The sequence below is a fragment of the Bubalus kerabau genome, chromosome 11 (assembly GCF_029407905.1).
Source record: "Bubalus kerabau isolate K-KA32 ecotype Philippines breed swamp buffalo chromosome 11, PCC_UOA_SB_1v2, whole genome shotgun sequence".
NCBI lineage: Eukaryota > Metazoa > Chordata > Mammalia > Artiodactyla > Bovidae > Bubalus > Bubalus kerabau.
This window is the reverse complement of record NC_073634.1, coordinates 19,080,214-19,101,189: the sequence shown is the minus strand read 5'-3', so window position 1 is coordinate 19,101,189 and position 20,976 is coordinate 19,080,214. Positions and strand designations below refer to the sequence as shown.

The 20,976-nt window shown below is 38.6% G+C and overlaps 1 protein-coding gene across 8 annotated transcripts in view; it reads right to left on the bottom strand.

Moving 5' to 3' along the window:
- The window catches only part of RASGRP3 (RAS guanyl releasing protein 3), a 118,672-nt gene that overhangs the window by 55,142 nt on the left and 42,554 nt on the right, over window positions 1-20,976 (bottom strand). Inside the window, exon 1 of one of the 8 annotated variants that reach the window (XM_055539786.1) lies at window positions 4,824-4,962. The exons of the other annotated variants lie outside the window; for them this stretch is intronic. The gene's annotated coding sequence lies outside the window, so the exon portion shown is untranslated. Of the gene's footprint in view, window positions 1-4,823; window positions 4,963-20,976 lie in introns of those variants that run through there. 8 annotated transcript variants of the gene reach the window in all.

Here is a 20,976-nt window from a genome sequence, read left to right as displayed (position 1 = left end):
TATTTAATGTCACAATGAGATTTTCCTGGGTTTTAAATTTTTATTTGTTTTGCTTGTTTATTTTTTCCCTACAAAGAGCTTTTCCTAAATTAATTGAGCATTAATAATAAATGTTGTCCTGGATTTTAGAAAGCAAAATAATAATAACTTATACAAATACTACTTGTTGGAGAGTATAATGTGACAGACATAATGTTGGGGAAATTACCTATATTAGGTTTAAATCTTATAACACCCTGAAAGCTAGGTATTAATATAACCATTTCATAGAGGAGGAAATTGAGGCTTGGAGAGGTGAAATTATTTGTCCATATCATATTATTAGTTAAGTGGCAGAGCTAAGTCCATCTGACTCCAAAAATGTATATTCTTTTCACTATCCAGACAAATGTTAGCTGTTGCTAATGCTTGCCTATTAGATCCATTTTAGGCATTATCTAGAACAAATGTTTACTGTTCCCTTTGCTTAGCCTCTAAGCATTCTGTCACTGGCACTATTGTCTGAAAATGAATAACAATCATTATTACAGCAAGCTCGACAATTTAGGGACTCACTGGTACCAAACACCGAACAGAAGTCAATAACCGTCTCAGAGCTCATCTCACAAGACCTCATAGCATTTTTCTGTGACAATTAAGTATTGGTAAAAAGGTTGCATTTTATTTATTTTTTCTTGGTTAACAGTATTTAGTACCGACAACCAGACTGACATATTTGCAGTTCAATGAGAAATTAAAGTCTTGAAGAAGTTCTAGCAACAAATGCCATGGAAGAGAACTCAAACCAGGGCTCTGTGACAGCCTAGAGGGGTGGGATAGGGTGGTAAGTGGGAGGGGATATATGTATACCTATGGCTAATTCATGTTGATGTCTGTCAGAAATCAGCATAATATTGTAAAGCAATTATCCTTCAATAAAAAAATAAAAAAAATTTAAAAATGCAGTAAACTCTAAAGTCCAAACCAAGGGGGTATTTTCCTTGCATTTGGCTGTAGATGAACATGGAAGAGTAATAACATATACACATATTAGGCATTTGCAGTCAGATAGTTTCTAGATGGACATGTTCACCCACACAGAAGGGTTATGGCAACTTCAGTATTCAGATTGTAAATATCCTCCAAATAAGACCCAGAAATAGGAGATGCTTAGCTCAGAAATTAACACTTTAAACTTTGGGAAATTAGGGTTTTTTCTTTAAAGATCAATACTTTCTTCTCCTGAAGATGCCAATAATATATTCATACCAATCCTGTCTGTGGCACTAGTACTTTGGAAAGACCTGGTTCCAAATGCCTTGAAATAAAGTCATATTCCCTTACCCTTTGATTGCTCATTTACCTTAGAGTGAGTGTATGATGATGATGATGGAGGAGGAGGAGGAAGAGGAAATCATCTTTTTGAGTACAACAATCCAGTCACTGTGCTGGGCACTTTACCCAATGAATTCTCGAAGGCCAGGCCCCACCACAGAAATCCAGCAATAAATAAAATGCAGCAAAAGACAAAAGTTGACTCTGAGAAAACACCCTGATGCTGGGAAAGATTGAAGGCAAAAGGAGAAGGGGGCAACAAAGGATGAGATGGTTAGATGGCATCACTGACTCAGTGGACATGAATTTGAGCAAACTCCAGGAGATAGTGGAGGACAGAGGAGCCTGGCGTGCTGCAGCCCGTGGGGTGGCAAAGAGTCGGACATGTGGCTGAACAACAACAACAACACTTTGTTATTTGTTACCAAAAGAAAATGCAAGGAGGCCTTGTGGGGTGAGCTCTGAGCTAGTTATTAACTTTCGTTTAGTACTTAGTGCCAACACTAATATCCTCATACCTGTGAACCCACCATGAGCAGGAGGACATTCTCAGTAACTGGCAAGGGGGTTAAGTAAAACTCAGGTATCTTCCCACTGGGATTCAGCTGACAATCTCAGGGAACAGAATCTATACAAAAGAGGCTCCAAAGGAATGAAAACATTACACAGACCACCACTGAGAAGCAAGAGAATATGAACAGAAGACACAGCCTGGAGGACAAAATCTCTCTCTTACCTATCACCACTTGGGGCTGGGAGTGGAAGCTGCCTGTCTCTGAAGGGACTGGGAGAGGATTTCAAAACCTGAGTTCTAAGTTGTCACAAAGGAATGCAGCAAGAAGATAACACAATGAAATATTGCCTTCAAATTGTCTCCATGCTTTCAGAGAAAGGCATGTGTTTGATTGAGCAAAAAGGCCAGTGATTACTACTTAACTATTAAATGTTCAGCACTGTGCTATGAGCTGAAGGTATAAAGAGCTGTTCATAAAGACCCACATCTCTGTAAGGGAGACCCATTATAAACTGGTTATTATAAAACAGTGTTAAGTCCAGTATCAGAGACATATGCCCAAGACATTATAGGAGCCTAGGAATTGGACAAATTTAACCAAAGAGATTCAGAAAGGCTTAGGACCCTGGAGAATACTGAGTTTATGGATCACAAAACGAAAACAGAAAATACCAGCAAAATTCACTGGTGTCAGATAGCAAAGTGGCTAGGATTATGAGCATGATTTTAGAACTGGGCAGGAGATGGATATTACCAATCTGCTATCAAAACTTAGCATCATATGAAAAAAGAATAAGAACACACGGAAGACAGTATTTGGAATAAGAGCTGTTAAGAGTGAAATGATTGGGGCTGGGCAGGTATGAGTTGAATTTTGAAGATTTAAAAAACATATAAGTAATGAATGTACCACAAAAAGATAGGGACTGTACAATGTTTGATCATTATCATTATTTAATTTTATTACTTGCACTGATAAGCTTTAAAAACTAGATTTCTTATATTATTTTGATGCTAATTTTGTTTACAGAGATACAGACCTACTTGAAGATGTAGTCTTAATTTCTCCTTTTCAAGTGAACCTTAGAATGTTCTCATACAAGTGAAATATTCTTCTAACACTTTGGTGGTGGTGGTTTAGTCGCTAAGTTGAGTCCGACTCTTGCAACCCCATGGACTGTAGCCTGCCAGGCTCCTCTGTCTATGGCATTTTCCAGGCAAGAATACTGGAGTGGGTTGCCATTTCGTTTATATTTATGTTTTAATTAATTTTTATTGGAGTATGGTTGCTTTACAATGTTGTGTTAGTTTCTGCTATACAGCAAAGTGAATCAGCTATACGTACATAAGTGAAAACATCTTGCACTTGCTCAGAAACTCATATGCTTATAGCATTCTTTTTTTTAGTGTTATGAAAACTTTATTTCTATTTTTATTTTTTTAATTATCAAAGATTATAATTGTACAATGTTAAGAAGTATAGAACAAAATACAATTATTAGAGGACAATTGCTTTAGTGTTGGCCTTTGCCGTACATCAGTATGAATCAGCCACAGGTATGCATGTATCCCCTCCTTCCTGAACCCCCCTCCCATCTCCTTCCCATCCCATCCCTCTATGTTGTCACTGGGTTGAGCTCCTTGTTTTACACAGCAAATTCTCACTTGCTATCTATTTTATGTATGGTAATGTATATGTTTCTATGCTCTTCTCTTAATTTGTCCCACTCTCTCCAAGTCTCAGTTTGAAATTATTCCTGAATCAAGGATTTGGAGACACACTTTGTATTGGAACCAATTAAAAGTAAACTATTGTAGCCTCCCCAAAATGCTTTTTTAAAAATTATTTCTGTATTCTCAATCAAACATACACAGCTTGAAGCCCATAATTAAAAGGCACCACTTAATGATTCTATTTCAGATTTTTCTCCTACAGCAAATGTTTCTTTCTGTCAAAGAAAAACAAATATCAAGAGGTGGTGATATCTCTTCCTCCCATCTAAGACATTAACTAATTTCACCTTACTCCTGAAAAGAGATTGCAGTACATACCAACAAAAGAGAAAACGTACGTGAACAGTAAATTTCAGTCCTATCTTCAGTCCCACTTAATTTCTCTAAGGTTCACTTTCACCATCCCTAACATGAGAGACATAACATTACCCTGCCTTCCCCATCAGACCAAAAATTACCTTCATTTATAAAGATTTTAAGGGCATTAAACACAACAGGAAAAAAAAGGAAGTCCTAAAATTATGAAATGTTCTAAGCTATATTTGAAAAGTTGTTATTCAGAATTTAGAATATATTTCCACATTAGAACAATACTATAAATGGATTACTAGTAGATTTACACATGGAAGACAAGGAGATTGGTGGGGCTCTGTTAAAAATACTAAAAAGAACTTTTGGAATTCTCAGGAAGTTTAGAGGTCAACAGGACTGGTTCCCTATCAGAATCGAACCCGGGTCTCTTGCATTGCAGGCAGATTCTTTACCAACTGAGCTACAAGGGAAGCTCCATGTGCCAAATCAACCTTCAGAAATTGTGTAACTTCTGGAAACATGCAAGTAATAAATATATTTAGGTAGACAAAGGGGAAAGAAAGAGAGAGGGAGAGGAAGATAGCTTTTTACAAAGTCACTGTTAAAGAGTTAGAAGAGGCAAAGAAATGGGAGTAAGGATTTTGTTGGCACAGTTATAAAACAAGGGAGGAACTGATGAACTGGAACTAAATCGTTAGCAGTTTATGTAAACATGAAATGTCTTTCCCAGCCTCAAACAAAGAACACAAGCTTTCCACTGGCCATCTTTCCTCTTTCCCCTTCCTCCGCAGCCAAGTAGAATTTGCTGGCTTGATTTCATCCCCTCTTCAGCCAGTCAAAATCAATTCTCCCTCCACGGTCCACCCCCACACCTCTCCAAAAACACTCTGGTAGAGAAGTCAGTGCATTCCGTCACAAGTTATAGCAAGGCTCAGCTACCATGTGTTACCTCTTGACCACTTCTGCTGCTGCTGCTGCTAAGTCGCTTCAGTCGTGTCTGACTCTGTGCGACCCCATAGACGGCAGCCCATCAGGCTCGCCCGTCCCTGGGATTTTCCAGGCAAGAACACTGGAGTGGGTTGCCATTTCCTTCTCCAATGCATGAAAGGAAAAGTGAAAGTGAAGTAGCTCAGTCATGTCTGACTCTTAGCAACCCCATGGACTGCAACCTACCAGGCTCCTCCATCCATGGAATTTTCCAGGCAAGAGTAATGGAGTGGGTTGCCATTGCCTTCTCCAGCTCTTGACCACACTCACCCTGAAATTCTCCCCTTGGATGATTTTCCTGCCATCTTCTCTTCCCTGATTTCCCTCCTATGCCTCCGGTCACACCTTTCCAGTCTGAAGTGCAGGATCTTCTACTGCTGGGGGTTTGCGGTCTCCATGACTTTCCATTTTGCCTCAAAGTCTCCATGTAAACTCATCCACAATCACAAGACTCAGCCAGCACCTCTGCGTCGGTGCCTCCAGGTGCGGCGTACAGTACAGCAGCAGTCCCCATCTTTTTCGCAGCAGGGACCAGTTTCATGGAAGACAACTTTTCCACAGATGTGGTGGTGGGAGGGGTGGTTTGGGGATTATTCAAGCACGTTACACGTATTGTGTACATTATTTCTATTATTATTACATCAACTCCACCTCGGGCCATCAGGTATCAGATCCCAGAGGTTGAGGACTACTGCTATAGAGGACAGAGTGCACTCTGGAGAGAGGCACGCTTGAGATAACATTTAGGCTCTGCTCCTTATTAATGAGTGACTCTGGGAGCGTTCTACTCAACTTCAGGGTAAGTTTGCATTTCTTACCATCATATGTTGCTATGGAACGTATGGAAATGTAAAATGAAGCAGCCACTTTGGAAAACAGTTTCGCAGTTCCACAAAAACGTAAACATAGTTACCATATGGTTGAGAAAATTCACTCCTATGTATATATCCTAGAGAATTGAAAATGTATGTCTACAAAGAACTTGTACACAAATAATCATAGATGTAATATTCACAATAGCCCCAAAGTAAAAACAACCCAAATGTCCATGAACTGGTGAATGGAAAAACAAAATGAGGTGTACCTATCCAATGGAACATTATTTAGCCATAGCAAGAAATGAAGTACCGATACATGTTATAAGGATAAACCTCCTAAATGAAATGCTAAGTAAAAGAAGCCAGACACTAAAGGCCATATATTGTAAATTCCACTTGTATGAAATGTCCAGAATAGGCAAATCTAGCAGGTAGAGACAGAAAGCAAACCATTAATAGCAGTGGCCAGGGGCTGAGGGAAAGGAAGAGGAGGGAGTGACTGAGAAGACTTCAGGGTTTCATTTTGGGGGTGATGAAAATGTTCTGGAATATTCTAAATTCCTTGTGAATATAGTAAAAATGCACTTTAAAAAGGTAGATTCTAGAAAATAGATTCAGCTAGTGGGAAGCTGCTGTCTAGCACAGGTAGCTCAGCTCGGGCTATGTGATGACCTAGAGAGGTAGGGTGGGGGGCCGGGAGGGAGCCTCAAGAGGGAGGGGATGTATGTATACACATAGCTGATTTACTTCCTTATACACCAGAAACGAACACGACATTGTAAAACAATTATACTTCAATAAAAACACAAAAAGGTAGATTCTAATGGTATGTGAATTATACCAATTAATTTTTAATTACTTAAAAATATGTCCTCTTCACTTTCCTAAACTGCTATATTTCCTCTATTTCCTTCCTTGATTTATAGCTCAAGCTTTCTTCCAGTATTCCACGCCAGAAACTTGGGATTCACCCTAGATTGCCTAGTGCCTTCTTTCATCATCCCTCCACATCCAAGTCTGATCATGTACCTCCAGACACTTTCTCATATACCTCCACTTGCTTTCCTCTCCACTGCCACTCCTGGGTCCAAGCTGTCATTACCTTTCCCTTGGTCCACGGAATGCTTACTCATCAGGCTTCTAGATCAACTCTTATCTCCTGTTTCCCTCTTCTTTCTACTGGTGCCAAATCAATCTTTTCAAATTATCAGATTGATGACATAACTCCCCTATTCAAAATTCTTCCACCATTCCCTATCTGCTCAATAAAAAGTCTTTGCCTGGCATACAAAGCCTTTCATGAATGGCCCTCACTCTGTCCACCTGTTCCCTCACTCTTCTTTCCTCACCTCCACTTTACCTTTTGTTGTAAAATGAACTTCTTTTTCCTAATGCCCATGTGATAGGGACTGAATGTTTGAATCCCCCAGCAAATTCATATATTGAAACCCTAATCCTCAAAGTGATGGTATTTGGAGATGGGGTTGTTGGGAGGTAATTAACTCATGAGTGTGGTTTGTTACTTAAGCCTCGCAGTCTATGATACGGTTTAACAGCAGCTTGAACTAAAACATCATGCTTTGCACATACTGTTTTTTCTTAGAATGGCTCTCCTCCTCCAAGTATGTCTGCATGGCAATCACAAACTCACTTTTCAAATGCCTATTTGAATTCTTCTCCTCCCTCCCAACTCTTCCAGGCAGACTATGGCACCCAACATACTGACTTCCTTTAGGGTTTGTATGATTTATGTTACTCTGTAGTTCTGTCTCCCCAGTAATTTCTTAAGAATTGGGCCCTGTCTTCTTGTCTTTCTAGCCCCCAACACAGAAATATGTCTGATAACATATATGGTTATCTTTCTCTGCTATCATAGTCTTCCAACATGGTCTCTAAACTTCAAATTTGTTTCTTCTCCAGTTTTCTTCTCTAATCTTACTTTTGTCTCAAGCTTTTTCTTTGGACTATTGAATGAATTTACTTCTTTTATATTAGAATGCCCATAATGAAATTTCAAGACATGCTTCCAGATTTGTATTAGTACAGATTTATGTTAGAGAGAATAAAAATACACCAAATACTTCTTCCAGTTACTTTCTCATCTACTTCATAAATACTTACTTCTGTGCCAGACAGTGTGATTAACACCATGGCAGAGGTACAAGTATATATCAGGTACAGAGACCATAGGGTCTAAAGAGGGAATACATATGAACAAAAATTATGATACAGGGCATTATGAAAGAGTCATGAGAGAAGTAAAAACAAGTTCTGACTCACAGAATTAAATTGTGCCTTAAAGCATAAGTGAGGTTTCACTGGTCAGAGAAAAGAACACTGTTTGCAGAGAAAAGGACATTGAAAAAAACAGATAGGCGTGGAAAAAACAGGAATGCCAACAGAATGGTGAGGTCTTAAAACTGGAGTTAAAGTCCCTACGTGTTTATTTACTCACTCAACAAACATGGAGAGAGGGAGAGAGAATACCATGTTCTCAGGATCAGAACTAAAAGCCTCTGTGATGGTCCCTGTGAAATAATCTAATGTAGCCTTTTTCTGTATGTCTGTGTAGGCTTCACATGTGTCCATGCATGCTCAGTCATGTCTGACTCTTTGTGACATCATGGACTGTATAGCCCTCCAGGCTCCTCTGTCCAAGGGGATTCTCCAGACAAAAATATTGGAGTGGATTGCCATACGCTCTTCCAGGGGATCTTCCCAACCCAGGGATCAAACCCATGACTCCTACATCTCCTGAATTGGTTGGTGGGTTTTTCACCACTATCACCACCTGGGAATCCCCACAAAGACATATACATGCCCCCAAAGAGTCCAGGAGAGTTTAGTAGACACACATAGAAATGCCAGCAATATTTTGCATGTACCAAAGAGTCATGAACGGGACCCAGGTCTTCACATTGCATTCATTCTTCTGCAGAATGGAAATAAATGTTGGATTACTAATGTCCTCAAAAACAATTCTTGAGAGTGGCTATTACACAAAAACATTTCCACCCAAAGTTTTGCTGATGGATCTACTTGTCACAAGAAGGGTGTTGAAGAGCTGAAATAGTAAGTGAAACCAAGCGGGGAGCTAAAATTAGAATGAGAACCTCATCGGCTTCTGTGGTAATTTGTGGGGATTTCACAAGTCCGCGTGTTCACATACTTTTATGCACTTGTTAATCTTTATCTCACCACAATATCTCATGCTTAGTGACTTTTTTCAACACTTGCTTCTTATTACTAGTCCAGGAAACTGGACATGTATTTATTTATTTATCTTAGACACTCTTTAATTATTAATCACATAAAACCTGAAGGTATTCACCAAGAACTTAGGCAAAAAGATACTTTCTCCCTACTAAATGCAACATAAATTATTTATAGAATTTTTAAAGCAGAAAAATACAGAAGAAAATGGTTAAATCTCTCATTAACTTACCACTTCATAATAATGTAGTAACACTTGGTTTGGGAAATAAAGGCAAAAACCCATCATTGACTGGGGGACAATACTGAAATGTCTGAAGCAGTATCTCACTGAAAAATCAAAGAATGCTCAAGACCCAAAATGTATTATTTTCATGCATCTAAAACAATGAGGAAGCCCAGATTTTATAAAAAGTGTCTTTGTTTTTAGGTATTATAGTTTCTTTCCAAATATCTAATTTTGATTTTGGATAAGAAGAAGTTTTTAATTCAATAATGTGTTGTCTACAGAGTGCCAAACATCTGATTTATAAAGACTAAACTATTCCTTTTGTCATCTAGATGTATCTAAATCTCCATATTTTGTGGAAGAAACTGAGTCTTTCCAATAAGTTTTTTAGTTAGTTTTTTTTTTTTTTAACTGAGAATCATACTAGCATCAAAGTGACTGAACAAGTGCCATGTGTGACATCAGCAATATCTCATATAGATGTGCCTGCAGGTCCTAACAGAAAATCATCCTTTCTGTAATAACTCTGGTTGTGATGTTATGACAATTGAATATGATAGTATAGTGGCCATATATACATTATAAATATTGTTCTCAAATGCCCCCCCTTTTTTTAACATTTACTTATTTGGCTGCACCAGATCTTAGTTCAGCACATGAGATTTTCCATCTTCATTGCGGCCTGTGGGATCTAATTCCCTGACCAGGGATCAAACCCAGGCCCTCTGCATTGGGAGTGCAGAGTCTTAGCCACTGGACCAGCAGAGAAGTCCCTCAAATGCCCTTCTCTTTTGCATTTTTCTCATTACCTGTAAAAACCTACTTAAAGACGTGTAAATAATAAACCACAGCGTTAGGCTTTTTTCCTCCAAAGTGAAGATGGTGTGTGTTAACAAGTTCTTACTCACTCAGCATCAGCAGGTTGTAAAACAGTGACCTCCTACAGAGATCTAACTTGAAGGTGTAGTTTTGTTAGGCTTCCTCACACAGGATTGGCTCTCACAAAGTTGTAAATATTTTGAATTAGTTGCAAAAATGTACAAGTCCAGACTTTCACTTTAAAAAATCCAATTTTATCAATTCTTAAGGAAAAATCAGCTCTGCTGGTTTTAGGGCTGCATTCCCACCAGGCAACATGTAGCTGGAGCTGAGGAGTAAAGTTCCCTAAAGTTCCCACTACCCTCTACCATCTCCCCAGACTGAGGCCAAGTGTCATGGCCATTTTTCATCCCACTATATTATGACATTTAAGAGGAAAGTGAAATACCACTTGTCCCAGATAGAAATAATTCTTTTTATCCCTCATCCACTTCGCTCATTCTGGTCCCTTCTTGGCCCTGCACACATTTGCCTTTGGAAGTCCCCATCTCAGGCTCTCTAGGCTACTCACTGACATCACAGATGCTAAGAAGGACTCTAGAATGTTCCTATTCGTGGACTGGACAAGGAAGAATCACAAGACAGCTCCTATGCCTTCTGGCCTATTTCCATCCAAAAAGTCAGTTCAGATTGCAAGACAATCCTTGCCCAAACAAGAAAAGTTTAGGTATTTCTGCAGCATTTGTCAAGGCTGGTCAGGCTAATAAAATCTTCTTTATTTTCACTTATAATGTGCTTAAAATATCTAGATTACCTCTAACTTTTGCAATTTCCTCAGATTTCTGCATTTTATTTCTTTCTTTTGTTTATGGCCATGCCATGAAGCAGGGGATCTTTGCTCTCTGACCAGGGACCAAACTCGTGCCCCCTGCATTGGAAACATAGGGTCTTAACCACTGGAATGCCAGGGAAGTCCTGTCAGACTTCTGTGCTTTTCTTTTACCAAAAAGTTCTCATAATCAACAAAATAGATATACACTATTGATTCCCAAAGAGCATGGGGACTTGGTGCCAATGCCTCTCAACACTTTACTTTGTAGATTCTGGAACGATTACAGGAAAATAGAATGTATACAGGGCTATCTATACAAAAATTATGTATCTACTCATGCTTAGAGGCAAATGCATTTTCAGATTCCATATACTATAGCAAGGATCTAGTTTCACTCTCTCCCACTTCCTCTCTCTGTTGCTTTGGATTTGTTGACTACAACCAGGAACAGCTTATTCCTCCCTATCAGATCTGAGTAACTCACAGGTCACTGTAGACTTTTCAGATAATTTCCTGTGGATAATTTCCAAGATCATTTCCAGTCCTTAGATAATGAATCACTTGGATAACTAGTGATGATACAAGCTGAGCTGGTATTCTTCCTTTGTTGTTGTTTATGATTCTAAACAGAGAAACCAGCAACCAGGCGAGGGTTATTTACTAGTCAGAGCAGCTGCAAGGATTGACCTCTGAACACCTGATTTCCTCATCTTGCTCATTCAAGTCTTCTGAAAGAGGTGTTTTTGTTTTTTTGTTTTTTTGTTTTTTTTTTTGTCTATTCAAAGAAACTCTCTAGTTCTAATAGAGAAATAGACTGTGGTGCAGGAAAGACAGAAGCATGTTTTTCCACTTTTCAAGGGAACCTCTTATTTATCAGGTTAATGACCTCACTTTATAAAGGAGAAGCCCAGGGTCAAAAAAATAGCATAATTCGCCCAAGTTTTAACAGTGAGATAATGAGAGAAAGGAAAATACACCATCATAGCAGAGCTTCCATAGAATCCAGACTCACAGTGAGTCGGTTCTCTGGGACATAAAAAGTACATGTGTCAGAGGCTGTTTTATACTAATGCATCTGCCTAAGAAAGTGTGAGTTTTCTGCGAAGAAGCAGCTCTTTGCCATGTCGATGTGAAGAAATGAATCAGCATGGATGTTGCTGTGAGTTGTGGAATTTCTGCTCACCATTCTGATTTCATGGTAATTTGACACTCGAACTTTGCAAAAAACTATTCCAACTTAATCATCTCCCTTTGTGAAAACAGTTTTTCTATTCAGGGGTCTGAAATGATGTGGGGGTTTGGTAGGAAGCTAAAATCCCCAGTTGGTGGCTGCTGGACATCAGAAGCAGTTCTGGGTACCTTTGAGATCAGGTGTAAAGATGTGTAGTGAAAGTGAAATTGAGAAGGTGGAGTCTTGGAACTCAAAATTCATCTTGCTACAAACAGCTGGCTCTCTGGCTCTGATGCCTTGATCCTGAACACTGTCCAGTCATTTACTCTTATCACATGGAACCCCATGTATTTTCTTGGTTACCTTTGGTCACTCAAATTTTGGCCTCTCTCTCGTTTTAATTGTTTTTTATTTTAGTTGTGCTGGGTCTTCATTGCTGTATGCAGGCTATCTCTAGTTGCAGAGCGGGGATTACTCTTCACTACCATGCAGGGGATTCTCATTTCAGTGGCTTCAGCAGTAGCATCTTGTAACTCTAGAGCGTAGGCTCAGTAGTTGTGGAACACAGGCTTAGTTGCTCCGCAGTATGTAGGACCTTCCCAGACCAGGTAATTGAACCCATGTCCCCTGCATTAGCAGGTGGATTCTGAACCACGGGACTACTACGGAAGTCCCTGGCTTTTCAAGTTCTTCCAGAAAAGAGCTCTACATGCTCTACTCCTCCAGTCTAAACTCACTCCTTCAATGCCACTACAGGCTTTGAGACTGTCTCTGCTCTCCCAGGTTTGGGACCAAATAGTCTACAAGTTGCAGCTCTCATTGTCCTTGTCCTCTAATTCCACTCACAGCAGACAGCAGCAGATTTTTTCAAGAGGGATGATGACAAGGCAAGTGGATTTTTAAGAAGCAAATGCTTCCCACATTGCCATCAGTTTTTTCCTGGCTCAGGAGATCCCAAACTTAACTCTGGGGGAAAAGATTTCTACTTTACAAAATGGGATTGTTGTATTCAGGAGGATACCGGCCTCATGAAATGTTTGAAAGAAATTCAAGGAGGCCACTGGGCTAAGATGGACAACGTGCCCAGTGAAATGAAGGAGAACTTACAGAAAAGGCCCACGCCCAGCATGAGCTTGTCATTTTTCTGCATGGCCTTCGGACTTTGTTCTGTAGTGTGGACTCATGAAGCCCAGGGCACAAAGAGAGCCAGGCAAGGTGTTGCCAGCTTATCTTGTCCCGTGCATCCAGGCTTCTTCCATACACTCCAAAGGGCGGTTCTTCCCCACACAGAAAGTGAGCTCCCTAGGGAGTCCCCTTCCCCCAGCCCACTCCTTCATGGACCAATGACTATAGACATTTTGAGGGGAAAACCAGTTTCTACCGTAGAGACTTGTCTTAGTTTGCTTGTACTGCTATGACAGATATCACAGACTAGGTGGCTTAAACAGAGAGGTCTCAGTTCAGTGGTTAAGACTCCATGCTTCCACTGCCGGGGCACCGGCTCAATCTCTGGCTGGGGAAATAAGACTCTACAAGCTGTGTGGTATGACCAAAGGGCAGGGGAGAAGGAAATTTCTCATGGTTCTAGAAGCTAGGAAATCCAAGATCAAGATGCTGCCAATCCAATTCCTGGTGAGACTCCCTTCCTGACTTGCAACCTTCTGCTATGTCCTCACATGGTAGACAGAGGACCTTTTTCTTATAAGGGTAGAGCCCTATTGGATCAGGCCCCCATGCTTATTATCTCATTCAACCTTAATTACCTTCTTCTAGGCTCTATCACCAAATATACTTACAATGAGAGTTAGAGCTTTAACATATGAATTTGGGGTGGACACACATTCAGTCCATTCTTGGCTCTTAACCAAGAATCAGAGATCTATAAAAACTTCTGGCATCATATGTAGAATTTTGTGTTTGTGTCCATGAGCTTTTAAAGGGGCTTTTGATCAATAAAAGTTTAAGAACCACTGCTCAAACACACAGAGACTGATTGCCCGGAGGATTTCAGAAGACACAGGAAAATCAATATTCCCTGAGGATCCACCATCTAATGCCATTTTTTATATCTTAAAACAGATAAAGCTGTCCAATGGAAAAGGAGAGAAAACACAAAATCATTCCTTGATTCTCACCACCAGCTTTTTAGAGTCACAAAACTTTGAGGTATATTAGCAGAAATTTTCACATTCTCCTACGAGTCCACGAGCAACCTTAGGCTTAGAATCCAGTTTAAAAACATATGGTTTCCTTTTTTGCAGAGGCGTCTATGCCCCACCAAGGTTGAGAAACACCACCTCTACTCCTCTCTGTGAAGCTGCTTCCTTCACCACTTCGTTCTTCTGTTGCCCTTCAGTACCTTGGTCAGACGCCATCAGCCAGGGAAGTGGGGGTGGGCTCTGTGCTGGGGGTCCACCTGCCTCATAGGACACTCCCCACAGGGCAGGCAGCAGAGAAGAGGGCTCTAAGGCTGCATACACTATGATATAATTCCAGCCACTTCACAAAAACACTATCAAATGGTGTCCTTTCAAATGGGGCGTATAACAATTTAGACCGATGATGTTTTGTTGGCTCACAAACCACAAGAGTTCAGACATTAGTGGAGTGCAGTTCTCAGGCTAAAGAAATTAATAGTAATGTAACCTCTGCACCATCTTAAATGGGGCTTTGTACATGTTTAATGTCTTTCTTCAAAGGAGATTAAAGGGCAATAATCTAACTTTGCCTTATAAAACAATTCTGTAAAAATAGAGTTAATAGTGCTATTTCTGTATTATAACTAAATAAATTAGAATACAAATAAATTAAGTAAATGTTAATCTATCCATTAATCAACACACATTTATTAAATATCTTCAGTTTTTTTTTCTCCCCTCCTCCCCCCACTGATATTTAAATGTTGTCTCTTAATCTAATTAAAAGTATGGTTCTAACTGCACAAGGACCTGATTCTTGTTTGTTTAGGTTCAATATCCAAATTCTGAGTTCTTTATTGCCTCAACAAATATCAACTGAATACACACCTCTACCTTCCAGACATTATGCCAGGCCCTGGGTATCCAGTGATGAATGAAATGGACCAGATCTTTGACCAGTGGAGTGTACTGTTTACCGAGGGAAACCAACCACACACAGGTAGACAGACAAGTTGATACATCACTAATTGTCAGCTTGTGTTGTGAACCACTCAGCTTGGCTTTTCCTGAACCTTATTCTGAAGGGCTAGTCATTTTGTATCTCATTTTTGCCCTGGTGTTGATACAGTGGTATTTTATTAAGAGTATTAGACTGGCATTATTTTGGCCTTTGTTTTATTCCTATGTTAATCATTTTCAGTTTCATTTTATTTTTGCTGCTTATCATAAGCTGTTTAAATTCTTTTTGGAGGATATCAGAGAATAAACATTTATGAACAAAGGCATTTTTTTCAATACTTGAATAAAGAGTTCTATTTTATGAGAACAGTTTGCTTCCTTTCCCATTGTCCCAGTACCGATTCCCCTTGAATAATCTCAGAATGACTCTACATAGAACGCATTGCTTGTATTACACTTTTTACTTATAAATCATCTACTCTGTTGCCTTGTTGCTCTGCAGAGTTGTTTCAGGCAGAGAGTGATGCTCAATGTGAAACTATTAGAAGTGATATTTTTTTCTCCTACCAGCTCTGTCAGTTACTGGAAAATAGCTTATGCTTCTGGGGGTCATTTTTTTTTTTCATTCAAATCCAATTAACATTTACTAAGAGGCAGGTGTTCTGGCCAAGTCAATACCCAACAGTGCCTCAAAGGCTGTTCTGTGGGAGGGTGTGTCTGCTCCATATGGCAACAACCTTGGAGGATCAAGAGGTTCTCAAAGAGTTTTCATTTTTATAAATAACCCAAGAACAATCAACCATGAATTTTGTTAATCCTTCTTGAATCACAGCCTTTCCTTCTGGCAAAACAAGGGTATAAGTTTAATATCTCTTGTGTAAAACACAATTCTGCATAAACAAACACTGAACTCCAGTTAGTGATATGTATGATAAAGTGTTGAGGAGTGGAGCGAACTGCTGTCTACAATTATACTGAAAAGGAAAGATGGACCAATGGATGAATAGAGGAATGAATATTTGGGGAGATATGTGAAAAAGCAAACTTAGGAAATTATTAATGGTAAAAATGAATTGGCAGGGGAAGATCCCCCGAGAAGGGAATGGTAACCCACTCAAGTATTCTTGCCTTGAGAATTCCATGGACAGAGGAGCCTGGCAGGGTACAGTTCATGGGGTTGCAAAGAGTCGGACACGACTGAGCGACTAACACACTCACACAGATGTTCACGATGCCACTTTTTCAACTTTTTTTGTTTGAACATTGTCATCATAAAGTGTGAAAAATTTTCTCCATTATTTTATACTTTATTTTGTATTTTTTACAGTCAACTAATTTTTTAATTGAAGAAAAAAGGGATAATATATTGATATATAATATTATATTAATGTATAATATTGTTACAAGTGTACAATGTAGTAATTCATAATTTTAAAGGTTATACTCCACTGATAGTTATTAAAAATATTGGCTATATTCCCCATGTTGTACAATATATCCCTATAGCTTATTTTATACCTGATTGTTTGTACCTCTTAATCCTGTATCCCTGTATTGTCCCTCCCCTTCTCCCTCTCCCCATTGGTAACGACTAGTTTGTTTTCTATATTTCTGAGTCTGCTCCTTCTTTTTTATATTCATTAGTTTGTTGTATTTTTTAGATTCCACACATAAGTGATATACAGTATTTGTCTTTATCTGTCTGACTTATTTCACTTAGCATAAGGCCCTCCAAGTCCATCTGTGTTGCTGCAAAATTTTTTCCTCCTTAAGGCTGAGTAATATTCCATTTATATATATGCCCTGAGAATCCCATGGGCAGAGGAGCCTGGCAGGCTACCGTCCGTGGGGTCATAAGAGTCGGACACGACTTAGTGACTAAACCACCACCACCATGTATAGATATGTACACACACACACACACACACACACACATGAACCACATTTTCTCTATCCGTCATCTGTTGATGGACACTTAGGTTGCTTTCAAATCTTCTTGGCGATTGTAAATAATGCTATGAATATTAAGGTGCATTTATCTTTTTGATTTAGTGTTTTTGCTTTTCTTTGGATATATACCCAGGAGTAGAAATACAGGATCATATGGTAGTTCTATTTTTAATTTGTTAAGAAACTTCCATACTGCTTTACACAGTGGCTGTACCAATTTACATTTCCACTAATAGTCTTTTGTGTTTTCATACAAATTTTTATATTATTTGTTCTAGTTCTATAAAAAATGCCATTGGTATTTTGATAGGGATTGAACTGAATCTGTATATTGCCATGAGTAATATGGTCATTTTAACAATATTCATGATTCTAACCCAGGAACACTGTATATCTTTCCATCTGTTTGTGTCATCTTCAATTTCCTTCATCAGTGTCTTAGAGTTTTCCAAACACAGGGCTTTTACCTCCTTAGGTAGGTTTATTCCTAGGTATTTTATTTTTTTGATGTGATGGTAAATGGAATTGTTTCTTTAATTTCATTTTCTTATTGTATAGAAATGCAACAGATTTCTGTATATTAATTTTGTATTCTGCAACTTTACCAAATTCATTGATGAGCTCTAGTAGCTTTCTGGTGCCATCTTTAAATTTTCTACATATGATATCATGTCATCTGCAAACAGTGACAGTTTTACTTCTTCCTTTCCAGTTTGGATTCCTTTCATTTCTTTTTCTTGTCTGAATGCTATCTAAGATTTCCAACACTATGTTGAATAAAAGTGGCTAGAGTGGACATCCTTGTCTTGTTCCTGACCTTAGAGGAAATGCTTTTAGCTTTTCAGTGCTGAGGATGATGTTGGCTGTGGGTGTGTTACAGATGTTTGTTTAGACGGCCTTCCTTGAGGTGTGTTTCTTCTATGCCCACTTTCCGGAGAGTTTCTATCACAAATGAATGGTGACTTTTGCCAAAAGCATTTTCTGCATCTTTTGAGATGATCATATGCTTTTCATTCTTCAGTTTGTTAATGTGATATATCATACTTATTGATTTGCAGATATTGAAAAACCTTTGCATCCCTGTGATAATCCCACTTGTTTGTTGAATATTTTGTTAAGGATCATCAGTTACAATGGCCTCTGATTTTCTCTTTTTGTGATAGTTTTGTCTGGTTTTTGTATCACAGTGATGCTGGCCTCATAGAATGAGTTTGAAAGTATCCTTTCCTCAACAATTTTTTGGAATGGTTTGAGAGGGATAGATGTTAACTTCTCTCTAAATGTTTGGTAGAACTCACCTGTGAAGTTGTCTGGTCCTAAACTTTTGTTTTTTGGGTACTTCCATTATTTTAAATCGACATCTTTCAAACTTTTAGTGTTTGGGGATTTGGTGAATAAGTCACATCCATTAGCCTTTATGATTTTATAACTATTAATCATAGATAAACTGAAGAGGTGTCAGTTATCAGTCTGTCTAAGTGACTCCTTTCTCCCCTGGAGCATTTTACATGCTATTCTCTTGTTTTCTAATTTTTGCTAATGACTCTTTTAAGGTGAAGCAATCAAAATTACTCCAAATATTCCAAGTCTGAAAGCTTTGTTTTAGAGTAATAGGAAAACATTTTTGTATTTGTTTTCAATAGTCTCTGGTGAATGAAGAATCAGTCTAAACGGCTTTTCATGGAATGCCTAAACTGTATCAGTTATTGGCATATTCATATGCTGATCATTGTTATTTTGTCAGTAAGTCATGTCCTACGCTTTGCGACCCCATGAACTGCAGCATGCCAGGTTTCTCTGTCCTCCACTATCTCCTGGAGTTTACTCAGACTCATGTCCATTGACTTGGTGATGCAATCAAACCAGCTCATCCTCTGCCACCCCCTTCTTTTGCTTGCAGTCTATCCCAGCATCAGGGTCTTTTCCAATGAGTTGGCTCTTTGCATCAGGTGGCTAAAGTATTGGAGCTTTAGCAACAGTCCTTCCAATGAATATTCAGGGTTGATTTCCTTTAGGAAATATATCCAGCACTACAATTTGAAGTTGTCGATTCTTTGGCACTCAGCCTTTTCTGTGGACCAACTCTCACATCTCTCATATGCCGACTGCGTTTGTGTGTGTGCTCAGTCATGTCTGACTCTGTGACCCCATGGACCGTAGCCTGCCATGGGATTTTCTCAGCAAGAGTACTGGAGTGAATTGCCATTTCCTCCTCCAGGGGATCTTCCTGACCTAGGGATCAATCCATTGTCTCCGGTGTCTCCTGCACTAAGTTCAAAATCTCCAGGTTCACACAAGTTTAACACAAGTTTAAATTTTCTCAGGGATTTTCCTGGCAGTCAGGTGGTTAAGATATGATCCTAGTCTGGGAACAAATATCCCAGATACCATGTGGCCAAAAAAAATTTTTTTTCTCAATTCCCTCCCCTCCTTCACCCCCATATCCAATTGCTCTCAGGAACTATCAACTTTATTTTTTAAACATTCTGAAAATTCTTCCATCTCACCATTAGTTTAATTCACACTTATCTCTGGAGCCTTTTATTGGTCTTTGGCATTTTTTTTCTCTTTAACCTGTCTTCCTCATTGCCTCTCCAATTTTCTTTCTAAAATACAAATATATTTGTCACTGCTTTATTGACAAGCTTCAATTTTGTTAATTAGTTTATATGTATTGATGATACTGTGGATTTTTCAAAAGAGAACTTATCTATTATAAATATAAACTAAAATATTTATGGGCAGAATGATGAGATGTCTGGTATTTGCTTCAAAACTAAGAAGGAGTGAACATGAGTAGGGATATATATCAAACAAGATTGGCCATTGAAAATTGTTACAGTCAAATAATGAACACATGGAGGTTCACCATATAATTTTGCCTACTTTTGTGTGTGTTGGAAATTTTCTATAATAAAAATACTTTTTAACTTTAAATTCTCCTCAAAACTATCTGAATGCTTCAGAAGGGCAAACATTACCCTTGACCATCTGGAACTACCTTATCTCTGAGCCTTGAATCCAGTTCCTCTTCCAACACATACCCTATGATTCGGCTCTACCAAGTTACATGTTATTCCTGGAAATATTGGAAATATAACTGGAAATTGGAAATATAACTGAAAAATTGGAAATATAACTCCTGAAAGGAGTCTTTCAAAATATAGTGTTTTTTTTCCTTTTTGAACAATGACTACTTATCCTTTTATATCCTCTTCAAAAGTCACCAAGCCTAAGGAACCTTCCCTGACTTAATCTGATATAGTCATCTCCTTTTCCCAGATTTCTATTGAACTCTATGAAAACCTCTTTTCTAGAACAAATATTTGTGTGTTGTAAGATGTTTGGTGTAATAATTTTTTAAAAATATCAGTCTGTTTTACTAGGTGGTAATATCCTATAGGATAAAGTCTATGCCATTATTTATGTTTGTGTAATATGTAGTGCAAAGCATATGTGTAAAAATACTTGCCAAATGAATCACAGGAAAACATACTTTGATTTTTCTTTTACTTTTGTTATCCAAATGTGGATTCTGACTTTCACATAAGAGGTCCCACAAACTAGAATGTACTTAGTCATGTTTTGATAACTTCTAGTTGAGTGAAATTTCCAAATATGAGAATTACAACTCTACACAATCTTTCAAACGTCGTAGCCTCTCTTCCACAAGCTTGACATGCAAGAATATTTCAAATAGTTGCAAGATTTTATGCATGACACATTTCTTGGTCATCCTTGTAGCTAAAAAGATAGTGACTCAATTCTTACACAATAACTCCATCAGTGGCTTATGTCCATCAAAGTTCTTTCAGCCTCCAAAGAGAATTTGAAGGTAGTATTTCTTCTAAAGCTTAGAGAATTACAATAGAGTGAGATAGTATGTGTTCCACTGGTTCTGCTTCAAGTTCTGCTTGGCCCTTCTCTCTATTTGTAATCATGGCCCCAAGAAACAATTTATAGAGTGAATATGAATGCCCCTCTT